Here is a 14128-nt window from a genome sequence, read left to right as displayed (position 1 = left end):
GTACCTGGGAACTTGTTAGAAATGAAGAATTTCCGACCCCACCCTAGACCTACTAAATCAACGTGCGTTTTCAACAAGATCCCTGAGTGACTCATACTAAGTTTGGGAAGCACTGGCTTAGAAAAAATAAACTATAATGGTGTAGATCACTTTGGACCAGTCTTTTAAATTTACTGCCCATGTATGGTGGAGAGGGCCTGAATGAACTGTTGGCAACGGGCATGAAAAAATAATCTGAAACAATCCTATAAACTAACAGTGTTTAAAGATGGTGCTTTTATTGTGACAGTAACAACCACCAAGTGTTCTATTTGTCTGTTAGAGTGTTTGCATTTTGTACTCACGTCTATCTTGTGTATTGTCTTTAATATTTTAAATATTCCTAAGCAGTGTTCTGCCTGTTGCCTTGTTGGAGTTCTTCTGTATAATTTCTTAATAGATCCTTGATCAATGACATATTACCAAGAATTGACCTAGTTTCTCAAAATTCACTAGGAGGAAAACTAACTCTTTAAAGAACCTTTATTTTTTATTGAGGTATAGTTGATTTACAGTATTAGTTTCAGGTATATAACAGTGAGTCAAAATTTTTATAGTTTATAGTTATAAAATATTGGCTATATTTCATGTGCTGCACCATATATCCTTGTAGTTTATTTATTTTACACATAGTAGTTTGTACCTCTTAATCCCCTATCTTCCCTCTTCCCCACTGGTAACCTCTAGTTCTCTGTATCTCTGAGTCTGTTTCTGTTATGTTCATTCCTTTGTTTTAGTTTTTTAGATTCCACATATAAGTAATAATATACAGTATTTGTCTTTTTCTGACTTATTTCACTAAGCATAATACCCTCTAGGTCAATCTATGTTGTTGCAAATGGTGAAATTTCACTCTTTATGGCTGAATAGTATTCCATTGTATATACACCGCATCTTTATCCATTCATCTGCTGATGTACACTTAGGTTGCTAACATATCTTGACAGTTGTAAATAATGCTACTGTGAACATTGGAGTGCATTTATCTTTTGAATTAGTGTTTTTATCTTCAACTATTCACCCAGGAGTGGAATTGCTGGATCATATAGTAGTTTTATTTTTAGTTTTTTGAGGAACTTCTATACTATTTTCCACTATGTCTGCATCAATTTACATTTCTACCAACAGTGTACAAAGGTTCCCTTTTCTTCACATCCTCACCAACGTTAGTTATTTGTGGTCTTTTTGATGATAGCCAATCTGACAGGCATAAGATGATATCTCATTGTGGTTTTGATTTGCATTTCTCTGATGTTGAGCAATGTTGAGCATCTTTTCATGTGCTTGTTGGCCATTTATACATCAAGTTGTGGGTCATTTCTGTATATTGCCATTAATGACCATAATATATTTGTGGAGAATGGGACTAAAATGATACTTAAGATGCTTTTGCTTGGTGAACTTTTGAGAATTGACTAAACATCACCTTTCACCAGGTATAATGATTTGCTTTAAATTATTGAAACAGAGGAGCATTTATGAACTCTATAATATTTAACCACAAATATTTTCTGTGTTCATTTGTGACTAAAATAGAAGTTACCTGTATTCTGTGGTGAATCAAACTTTAATATACCTTAAATGAAAACTAATTCTGTATAAAAATTGTTCAAACAAATCTGCTTTAAATTTAGTTTCCATCTTAGATTTGTATACAGTGCTCATTAGGTAAGATTTATAATTGGGTTATGTATAACATACAACCTGCTTATTTCATTTAGAGAAAATAATGTGGTTTAAGAGAGATTTTTAGTCATTAATGCTTATCTAATAGCTTTCAAAAGAAGCATCCATAGACTTCCGATTCCTATACTGAGGCTTGTAAGAAAATTGCAAAGAGGCATATTTTCATCACTTTTTAAAAACTTCTATTTATAGAAATGTAAACTTTACATATATGTATATAGGTATGTATATACCCACATGTGCAAATATATGTGCATGTATGTGTGTATACATTATCTGAAAACTAACAAGTATATATATGTATAGGCATATGTATATACATGCCTATGTATGCATATATGTGTATACGCATATATGTACATGTATATATATGCACCCACTTTCATAACTTGAATAGGAAAATAACTTTGATCTAAATTCTCTTATTATTAAGATTCTTGACTGAAGTTAAAGCAAAACCACTTTGAAAAGTGTATAATCATTGCAAAAGTTTCTAGAGCTAATTTAGATGGATTTGTATACACATAAAGTTTAATAATGTTTTAATCTTATAAAATTCACTGGTAAGATCTTAAAATGAGATTCCTTGTGCTTTCAACAGAATTACTACTCCAAAAAAGTGTGGAATATCCTGAGTTTTCAGATAGCAGAAAATAAGTTTTGTCATTTCCTTTGTTTCTTTCGATTTCAAAATTTGACCCCTTAAGAACATAAACTACTGTGATGTAGAAGATTCAGTGTCATAAGGGCTTTTTTTTTTTTTTTTTGTGCCAGATGTGCCAATAGATGAGACCAATCCTCCATGCCTTAGTTTCACATAAATTCTTGTTTTGCTTTTCAATAAAAGTTATTCTAAACCTTCCTCTTGACTCCTTTGTTTAGGATAGTGGTTCTGAACGTGTCTGTTGCTTCCACCTACTTGATAGAGAGTCTCCAGTGTGACATTACTATGTTCCATGCCTAGATTTTATATGGGAGGCTATGCAGACAGACAACAAAGGCTATAGATTATGAACATCAACTTATTGTCTAATTGATAGGGTAGTAGGGAATCCCTGGTTCAGAGGCATTAAGTGTACATAATCTATACTAAAAGCTATTTTGCAAAATGAATTATTTAAAATAATTGAAAATGAGTGGACATATATAATAAAGCCTTTCTAATCTATGAGACAGATAAGAGTATAAATTGAATCAAAATAAAAATCCACATGGTCAAGAATAAATCCCAAATGATATGAATGGCACATTCTAGTTCATTCAAAACCATGCTCTTTATCAACGTGTAAACATAGTTGGTATTTAAATAACAGATATGTTCAATGGTGTATCCTTTAAGAGCTAAAAGATAAGATCTCTGTCCTGCACATGTTCTGTGAGGACAGGATGAAAACAAATTGCTTGAGGCTTTATTTGTATCTAAACATGAAAGACTTGAAGCACCTGCAAAGGTTATAAATTTAGACTATTATTTTAAAATGTCATAAAACTTGTCTGCTGAAAAGTTACATTGCCTTCTGAGAGTTTAACCACCTATGGTAGAATATGACAAAAGATTGTATTTGAGTTTTCCTTGGGACTCAGCTGTAGAAAGCTATTTTTCTCTATTCTGCCCTGAATACTAAGTATTTGAAGGCAGAAGTTCCTCCACCACTGTAGAAGTACACATAGTTGATAATGGTGGATAGTTAATGTGAGTGTTACACTGTGTGTATGTATGTATATGTGTTTGTGTGTGTGTGTGTGTGTGTGTGTGTATTTTTTCCTCCATTGAGACCAAAGTATGATATTTCATGGTCTGGGTATAATTTAAAAGATGCATTCCTATGGAGAACTGATTTATAAACAAAATGCACATGCTTTGAATATTTCTTCATTTTACTATGATAATATTTGCTCTCATAGCCATATTCCGGTATGGCTTAATAATCAGGCACATATGAAGTATTCAAGATAAGAGTACAGTAGCACTGATTTTATTTTTAAAAGTTTAGAAAATATGGCTTGTTGGCAAAATAAACACAGAAAGAATGTTTAAGGCCAACTATTCACCTTACTGTTTTAGTTTTTACCATGTTTTTTTCCATTTTCAAAAGACATGTATTTCATTTGCTACAAGTATTCCAGTGGAAGCTCTTAGTTTTCCAAGGCTATGAGCCATCTATTATTTCTTAACTGTGCATGGAATACCTTGAGAAAGTGACTGCTTTAGCTAAATTAATAAAATATAGGAGGAAAATACTAAGGCTAATTTATTCATATTCCTTCAATATTAATTCTATAATTGATAGCTACATAGATATTAAGGATTTATAGAGCAACTAACCTGATTTTAAAATGAGATCCATTTATTCTCAGACTTTTCCATCTCAGGAGCACCTTACCATTCCTAAAAATTATTGAGGAGCCCAGAGAGCTTTTATAGGTTGTATCTGTTGATCTGGAAGTATTAGAAATTGAAACAAATTTTAAGAATATTTATGGATTTATTTAAAAATAAAAATAAACCCATTAGAAGTTAACATAGGTAACGTTTTTATTAAATAATTATTTAAAAAGTTAGTGAGATGAGTAGCATTATTTTACATTTTTGCAAAGTGTCTTTAATATCAGACTTATGGAAGATAGCTGGAGTTTCCTATCTGCTAATGAAAAATGCTTACTGAAATTGGCAATTTTAGGGAGTCATTTCATACTTGAATGAGCATGGGAGATCCTAGATCTCATTAAAATGCAGGTTCTGATTCAGCCACGAGATGTGGGGCCTGAAATCGTGCATGTCCAAAAGGCACCCAGGCTGCTGGTCTAAGCACCTCATTTTGAGCAGGGAGATTCTAGGACCCAGCTAAAGGAGTGAATCTTGGAGGAGGAGTAGATACCTTTTTCGTTGAATTTGAGATCCTGGCGGATGGAACTTTTTAAGAGAATTTTTTTTCTCTAATATCCAGTTAGTACCCTTTCCCTTTCTAAGTTCCCTTTCTAGTAATTTAGAATATCAGTGTTCTCACAGTGCTTAATAGCGTGGTACTGAGGTTATGGCATAAAATACAGTGGTTCAACTCTTTTTTTAAAAAGACATTATTAGAATCTCTAACAATTACCTAAATGTCATTGCTTTGTGAACAGAGCTCAGACTTTGGTACTAGACACGGTTAGATTCTTGGCTGTGACTCTGAGTGGTCTGGGGAAAACTATTAACAACTTGAATAAAAGTACTCTCATCTCGATTTTTTGGGAGTAAGAATTATAAATGTAGTACATAAAAGTCAGCACGCACAGAAAGTGGTGGTTATTATTATTACAATCACTCCACGAGTGCAATGAGCTACATTGAATGTAATTTCAAAGTTTGTTTCATGGATTATCAGATTCATCTAATTTTTAAAAAGAATTTAAATAAGAAGGTGGAATGAATAGATCACACTTTGTTTCCATGCAAGAGAACTGTGCATATTTCTTCTGTAACTTGGAAATGGTTTAACTTTAAAAAATCTCAAAATAGCTCAAGTTAGCAGACATGCAATTTTAGCAAGGATGATTGGAATTTTGGCCTTTCCTGTAATATTACTACACCCAAGCTTACTGCTCATTAAAAAACATTTTTATCTGAATCTTTTACTCTTGGGGGCCAAGAATACTGTTTTTCTTTTTGACAGTTATGCTTACAAAATGTAAATCACCCTGAGCAATTATTTCAACCTTTCAAGTTATTATTACTATTCACTAGTCATTTATACCCACTTGAATTCTGACAAAGTTCAAGATAGCGACAAAACAAGGGTCAGATATATTCAATATAAGGTTATGGTGTAAACCTATTTTAATTTTTATTACGACTGCTATGAAGAAAATTAGAATATACAATAGTTCTACTTTTTAGAGGTGGACTGCCTATGCTGAGAACTGACCTCTGAGCTCTGGGAATTTCAAGGCAACTGATGAGTGCCTTTGCGTACGTGTGGGCTGGCTGTATCTCAGGGAGGGCTACGGCAGCACAGAAAGTAATAGTTCTTTGACTACTTCTAGATTGTTGCTTTGAAAGCACTAAGGCAGAATGTCTGCATTTGGCTTTCTTCAGGAACACATGCAGATGGAAAAGGAAAGTTAACAAGTGGATACTGCAGGTGAGATGAAATTCAGTCAATTTTGCAGAATAACCCCAGGAACATTTAACCTGAACTTCGATTGTCAGTATGCACAATATCGCAAATATTTAGCTCTCTCTTATCAGTTTAATAATCATTGTTGACCTCTTGCACTGATAGAATATTCCCAGATGGTGGAAGATATTAACATATCATAAGGCATGTAGTTTGTAGTTTGTTCTCACATATGAGATGATGAAGGCAAGAACGAATGTCAACCAAGCTACTCAAAACCAGTTTCAGTTTAGGTTTGTGAGCCCACTGTTATTAAGATTCCACTGGACTTTGCTTTGAAAGGTTTTCCTCATTCTTTTTCTAAATCTTGTAATTGTCTGTAAGTGCTACCTTCATAATTCATGCTCCTACTCTAATCATGCTTTTAAGAGCTTTAAGAGTAATAAGGCCAGGGATCCTTTCAAAAGGACGAGACTAGAAATGGATGCTTATGGTGGGTGTCATGTTGATTTATGACCACTATCCTAGCCTGACATTAGATCTATTCAACAGAGATGGCAATAAACATAGAGGATACTGATGCCTGAGTTTTGAAAAACAGTTTTGTGCAAGAAGATTTTATTTTCTCCCTCTGTATTGGCTGAATATGTCAGGATACCAATTAAGAGCAGATATGAAAATTAATTAACTGCTGCTCTTTTGATTTAGCATCCAATAAATTGTTGTCTGGCCATGAGGGCTAAAAGAACAAAGCACCTCTTTGGCAAAGAATTTTTCTGGCATGAAATATTACTGTAAATATTATTTTATTGCACAGCTTAAAATGAAAGGTTAATTTTATAGTGCAACTATTTTGAGAAAAATATGAAATTTCTACAAGCCACTAGAAGAGCAAAAATAATCTGAAGTGTCTCTAAAATTTGAATTAAATTCAGAATATTCTTAGTATTTTATCGAGTACATATTTGTATTTGAATTTGGGGGACCAACATTTATGTCTTTGTATCTCTTCTGGCTAGCATGATGCCTTGAAAACTCAATAAATATTTGTTGTTGCTCAATAAATATTTGTTGATTAGTTAATTTTCAGTTTTCACCATGTTAATGTTTTAGCTTTCCTAGTCATGAATTTTTATGCAGATATTAAAAATACGAGATTAAAAGAAATTCTAGGACTATTCCTATTAAGGTAAGAATTCTCTAATTTCTAAGGCAACCAGATAGTTCAAAGCATTTTTTGAATAATTAAATTGGTAATTTATTGTAGATGTTGCCACATGAAATTTTTCTTTCAAATTAGTGAAAAATTTGGCTATTGAAGTTTACCTATTTAGACTTGTTTTTATATGTTATAGGAAAATAGCAATTATTGAAAATTTGGCTATGGTGTAATTAGTATCAAGATTTTGGAAAGTGAAGTGTTGGGTAAGCAACTGTCTTCCAACCTATTCCCTTACTAGGAGAATTAAGTCAGTCCATAAATGAAGATGATACCCCGGTGTCTCTTGGGTATTCCTAAATCTCTGACCTTGTGGCATTATGTCTCCTTTAATTTTCAAATAGAATGCTTTGAGTGACCATCCCAGCTTCCACAGATATTTCCAAGGATTCTAGAGTGTGCTTATCTCCAATTTTCTCTGGTTCAATTGTGTGCTTCTGCTCAATTCTCAATTTCTGTTTCCAACTCTCATCTGTGGTAGACATTGACCTTTCCCAGGGAGCACTTTGCCTCATACTGGACATTACCATGCCCTCCAAGGCACCACTAACATAAACCTGTGTATCCAGCTTTACTGAAGGTCTCCATACTTCAGGAGAAGATTAACTATTTCTGGAATCTAAGGCCAAAGAGAGAAACCCTTTGCAGGTATATCCAGCTTCCTAGCCTTTCTGCCCTACATCAAGGTCCACCCTGTTCTCATTTGTCGGAGAAAAACACCTTTCATAAGTATTTCACAGGGCCCACCTCCATCCTACTTTAAGAATATTCCACTCGTTACCTATAGGAGTTGGTTTCCATCTAGGGTTCATTAGGCACAAGAATGCACACATGAGTACATATTCCAAGGTTTGAGTTCTGGTGACAGTGGTGAGATGATCATGAATACTTATAGCAGGACAATACAGGATGGCTGTTGGCAAAACAAATGCTTTCTAAGTTGAGGTCCCTGGGCCAATAGGAAGTAAACATAGCCTTTCTTACTCCTCCTGATGTCTCTCAATCCCCTCTGGGTGCCTTTTGGGTAAAGCACACACTCACACAAGATCTCCCAAGGTCAAGCAATTGTTCTCAGGGACTGGATAATCTAAGTGCATATTAAGGGAAGGGAGCACACCTCTAAAGCCAATACATCTTGCAAAGAATTTTTCCTGACTGTAGAAACAGCCTTTTACATGTTACACAGCAAAGTTTCAGGCCTTTCCCTCCCATATTCTTCTGATTATCTAGACTACGCCCAGAGTTCTGTCTCTGCAGAAAAAAAATGGAGCCCATTTTAATACGTCTTCAAACAACAGAGCCATATAGCCCTGAGCACTTTAGCTATTGAAAGATCAGGCAGAAGAAGGGATAATGTGTATAATCTGTGGGGATGAGAGTGTGTGTGCAGCCGTGATTCATACCAAAGTCTTAGGCAGGGCTTCCCACTTCCCGCCCCCGAATTAGTTGTCTTAGTACGCAGAAATGGAGCAGTAGATTGATGTCTTCTCTCCCAGTCCCAAGAAAATGCCAATGGCATGGATTTTTAAAAAAATTTTATTTTGGCTACATAGGATTGTACAAGTAGTTTGGCCTGACTAGTCTATTTCTGTCCACAGGAGTTTGTAATAGACTCATGGACTGACCTTTCCTAGTCCAAGAACTCCTGGTGGACTGAAGGTTTACTTCAGAGACCATCTGGTTTTGTTTATGGTCCTTGTGAGCATTCTAAACTGATCCCTACATTCAAGGAAATCCTTTTGCCTTGTTTTACAAAGAACCTTCTGACAGAGCTGGGTCCAAAGTTGGCCTCTTCTGTGGGTTACTTCCAATCCTTGAGGGAACACCTGACTCTCCTTTGTGTAGACCGAGATCTCACAGCTGTGCTGGAACTGTCAATAGCCAAGGCCTTCATTTCATAGCTCTTTGTAAGGTCTCTTCACTCTGCGTGAAGATGAGAGGAAGGTGTGTTAACAATCACTGTGACCTTGCCACCAAGGCCCAGACTAGTACCAGGAGTAAACCTAGGAGTTCAAGTTGGACCTCTTGTTTATTTCCCAGGCCAGTCCGTTTTGCAGGTTTTAAATCCTTTCTTTTTTGAAGCTAATATATTATTGATATCTACCCAGTATTACAGAATAGGGAGAATTAAGGGGTTATTTTAAAATTATAGTTTGAATTTTTAAGTTTCCTATAATGGATGACTGTTTTCCTCTTAGGGTCAGTTTCAAAATATAAGCAAAAAAATGGCTCTTACAAGTCTAAATGACTAATATAGTCAGTGCTGTGCTTAATTTTCCCCCTGCCTTTTTAGCAGAACAAGTTGAATAGGCAGTAAGATTGTTGCTCTTTTCAAGTAAACTTAAGGAGAGTTCAGGTGGAACTTCTGTACCAAAATATAAAAACATGAAGAAAAAAATGTTTTAGCGAAAACAGGGCTTGACTATTTTTATCTTTGATTATCATTACTAAAGCTATCCTTTCAGGGAAAATACAGAGTTCATTTTACCCATTTCACTGGGTTGCAGAAAGAGACGTTTAGTAAACATTCTCTCCTTCTTCCTTCCCAGAAGCCCCAATAGTTTATTTTAAAACTAATTCTAGGGTAAGTCCTTTTGATCTTACTGCTATCACTTAGAGGATTATAATGTGGTTTTGCAAATCTGGCCAGGATGTAGGACCTTAACAAAAAAAAAAAAAAAAAAAAAAAAGAGAGAGAGAGAGAGAGAAGCCTCAGATTCTATGTTAAATAATTTGAGTTCAATGATAGGAAACTCATACATGTTTAAAAAACAAAACAAAAAAACCCCAAACCCTTAAGATCTTTATAGTAGGAAGAAAATAACCAACCGCTCTTCAAATTATGGGGTTGGTCCCACGTTTTGAAAGTTACCATCTCTGCTGGTCTCTTAATGAGCTGTCTGTGCACACAGTGGGGAGGTCAGTGAGAACCAAGGGCTTCTCGGTTATCCCATCTGGGTTTGCCATCCAGCAGATTCTGAAGACACATTTAGGACCGCTGCCTTCATTCACTAAGCAAAGCACTCATCACCATCATCTTAAGGCTGTACTGAAAACTTCCTCAGGGTTTGCCTGCCTTTTCGAGGAGTGATAGTATGGCTTCACCTTGTGTTTTCCCTGCTTCTGCTTCTTGCAGATCTGCATTCCTCCCTCTTACCTTCGTTTCTGAACCATTATCTCTAACATCGTGGCTACCTTTTTCTCACTGGCTTCCATTTCCAAATGTAGAACTGAACCTACTTTTGTGAATATCATTATATAAGTACCGACAACATCATAGTCTAATTACTAACACTGAAGGATGTATTTTTGTGGATAGAGATGGGATAATTAGGACTTTATCATTATATAGGTATATTCTTTTTCTGTTTATGTGAACTTTTATTTATTTTTTCCAGCTTTATTGAGATATAATTGACATGTAACACTGTGTAAGCCTAAAGAGTACAACGTGATGATTTGATACACATGTAATTGTGAAATGATTACCACGTAAGGTTAGTTAACACCTCATTACCTGACATAATTACCATTTCTTCTGTTTTTGTGTGGTTATAACACTTAAGTTAAACTCTTAGTAACTTTCAAGTATATAATGAAGTATTGTTAACTAGAATTACCAAGCTGTACATTAGCTCCCCAGAACTTATTTATCTAAAACCTGGAAGTGTGTACATTTTGACCAATATCTGTCCATTTCCACCAGCCCCTGGTCCCTGGCAATCACCATTCCAGTCTCTATTTCTATGAGTTTGGCTTTTTAGGGTTATGTACATATTTTTTCTTTATTCATTTATCCATCAGTGGATACTTCGATTGTTTCCACATCTTGGTTATTGTGAATAATGCTGCAGTGAACGTGGGGTTGCAGATAACCTCTTCAAAATAGTGATTTCATTTCCTTCAAATTCAGAAGTGGAATTACTGGATTGTATGGTAGTTCTATTTTTAATTTTCTGAGGAGCCACCATACAATTTTCCAGAGTAGCTGAACCAATTTACATTTCCACCAACAGTGCACAGGCTTCCCTTTCCCCCACATCCCTGCCAACACTTATCTCTTGTCTTATTGATAATAGCCATTCTATCAGGTGTAGGGTGATATCTCACTGTGGTTTCAACATGCATTTCCCCAGTGATTAGTGATGTTGGGAATTTTTTTTCATGTGTCTGTTGGCCATTGTACATCTTCTTTAGAAAAACATCTATTCAAGAACTTTACCCATTTTTTAAATCAGGTTTTTGGTGTGTGCTATTGAGTTGTATGATTCCTTTATATATTTTAGATGTTAACTTCTTATTCGATAGATGGTTTGCAAATAATTTTTCCCATTCTGTAGATTACCTTTTCATTTTGTTGATTGTTTCCTTTGCTGTGCGGAAGCTTTTTAGTTTGATGTAGTCCCACTTGTTTATTTTTGCTTTTGTTGCCTGTGCTTTTGATGTCATCCAAAAAAGTCATTGCCAAGACCAATGTCAAAAGGAGCTTTTCTCCTATTTTTTCTTCTTGGAGTTTTATGGTTTCAGGTATTACAATTAATTTATTTCATCTTAATTTTTGTGAATGGTGTAAAATAGGCATCCAATTTCATTCTTTTGCATGTGAGTATCTAGCTTTCCCAACACCATTTATTGGAGAAATTATTATTGAAGAAACTATCTTTTTCCAATGAGGATCCTTGGTTTCCTTGTCGAATATTAGTTGACTATATACTTGTGAGTTTATTTCTGGGCTTTTGATTCTCTTCCATTGGGCTATGTGTCTGTTTTTAATGCTCATTCATACTGTTTTTACTGCTATAGCTTTGTAATAAAATTTGAAATCAGGAAGTGTGCTGCTTCCAGCTTTGCTCTTCTTTCTCAAGATTGCTTTCACTACCCAGGGTCTTTTGTGATCCCATACAAATTTTAGGATTGTTTTTTATATTTCTGTGAAAAATGCCTTTGGAATTTTAATAGGGATTGCATTGAATCTACAGGTAACTTTGGGTAATAGGGACGTTTTAACAATATTAATTATTCTAATCCATGAACACAGGATATCTTTTCATTTAGTATTTGTGTCTTTTTCAATTTATTTTCAGTCTCTTGTAATTTTCAGTGTAGATACCTTTCACCTCCTTGGTTAAATCTAAATATTTTAGTGTTTTATAAATAGACTTATTTTCTTTCTTTTTCAGACAGTTTGTTGTTAGTGTATAGAAAAACAACTGATTTTTGTATGGTGACTTTGTATCCTCAACTTTACTGAATTCTTTTATTAGTTCTAAGCTTTTTAGTGGGTTCTTCATAATTTTCTCGATGTAAGATCATATCTGGGGAGGGTATAGTTCAGTGGTAGCATGCAGTCCTAGCATGCAGGAGGTCCTGGGTTCAATCCCCAGTACACTATTTAAATAAACAAATAGATAAATAAATAAACCTAATTACCCCCCAAATTAAAAAAAAGATAATACCTGCAAACAGAGCAAATTTTTATTATATTTAATATATTTTTCTCATCTACCTTCTAGGAGTGATTCTTCCTGTTAATAAAGGTGTTTTATAAGCATGAGAAATATACCTACAATCTGGATATTGGCTATATGAACCCATAAGGGTTGACATTTTAATGAACCATATCCAACCACAATGCAAAATTCAGTTCTTTTAATAGAAGAATTTCCACTGTATCTGTTTCTTCTTACAGTTCTTTCCAGCCACCAGGTCCCTTCTTTCGTATCATCTTTGCCCCCAGGCATCATTCAGCCCAGTTCTCTCCTGCCCCTTCCTCTTTCCTAACACAGAATAACCTCCTTCCCCCAATTCACCTGACTCCTCTCTACTCTACCCCACCCACTCGCTTCAAGAAACTTGAGTCTGAGTTATACTTCTACTGTATCAAAGCACAGCCAGTCTCTTCCCATACAGCAGTGGTTCTCAACAGGGGGTGATCTGGCCCCCAGGGGACATTTGGCAATGTCTGTAGACATTTTTGGTTTCACATCTACAGGGGTGCTGCTAGTGGGTGGAGGCTAGTGATGCTGCTAAGCATCCTGCAATGCTCAAGACAATCCCCTGGGACAAAGGATTATCAGCCCAAATTGTCTGTAGTACTTCTGTTGAGAAACCCTGCTGTAAAGAAATTCTTGTATTAGCTTCAGTAATCATTGGTTTTCTCCTACTCTGCTCCTGTCAGTGTTTTATTACTTCTGTGCATCAAGAGTTATATATTTCATACAAACATGGACTCTAATCAATAAGCAATTGTTGAACACCACTGAACCAGGCACTCCTAAGTTGCTCATGGTTCTACAAGGAAAATAGACAGTATAATACTTTGTGATTGAAGGGGCTATGATTACATAAAGAAGAGATACCTAATATAGCCCAGGATGATCTGCAAAGATTTTTTGAAGGATTCTAAGAAGGAAGAGGCCTGAATTGAGCCTGGAAGGATAAGTAGAAGAAAACCAGGCAAAGAAAGGGAGAGAAGCACATTTCTCACAAAGGGTAAAACATGGGTCAAGACACATGGTTAGAGAGGGCAGTGGCCAGTCCTGAAGGATGTCACTTTATGTGCTGGCAACCATTAGACGGTCCTTAAGCTGGCAACTGGGAGTCCCTGAAGGAGCTGTTAATTGGAAGGATGTGTTGGTAGCATGGTAAGATTTACACCTTAGGAGGGTCATACAATTTCTGAAATCTAGCTGAGAACTAAGGAGGGCCTGAAGTGGGGATGGAAAAGAGAGGCCAATTGGAATGAAATTGAGGGGACCAAAAGGACAGGACTGGGAACAGGGTGGACATAGAGGTGAGAGATGAGGAAGTTTAGTTATGACCCTTAGACTTTAGATGTGGTATCATTTACAAGTCAGGCAAGGCATGAAGAGGCTGAAGTTTGTGGGCTGAGATAAAAAGTCAGATTTGGACATATCTTTGTGTCATACAAATGTTTCCATTTATAAAAGTAATATACATGTCTCTTGCAAAAAAATTGTAAAAGAGAAGTATGAAATCTCTTTTCAGAAATAGCCAGTATTACCATTTGGGTGGAGTTTATTCCAAATTGTTCTATGTGGAAAAATTACGCATTTTAAAAATA

The sequence above is a fragment of the Camelus ferus genome, chromosome 14, assembly GCF_009834535.1.
Source record: "Camelus ferus isolate YT-003-E chromosome 14, BCGSAC_Cfer_1.0, whole genome shotgun sequence".
NCBI lineage: Eukaryota > Metazoa > Chordata > Mammalia > Artiodactyla > Camelidae > Camelus > Camelus ferus.
This window is presented reverse-complemented; position numbering follows the sequence as displayed.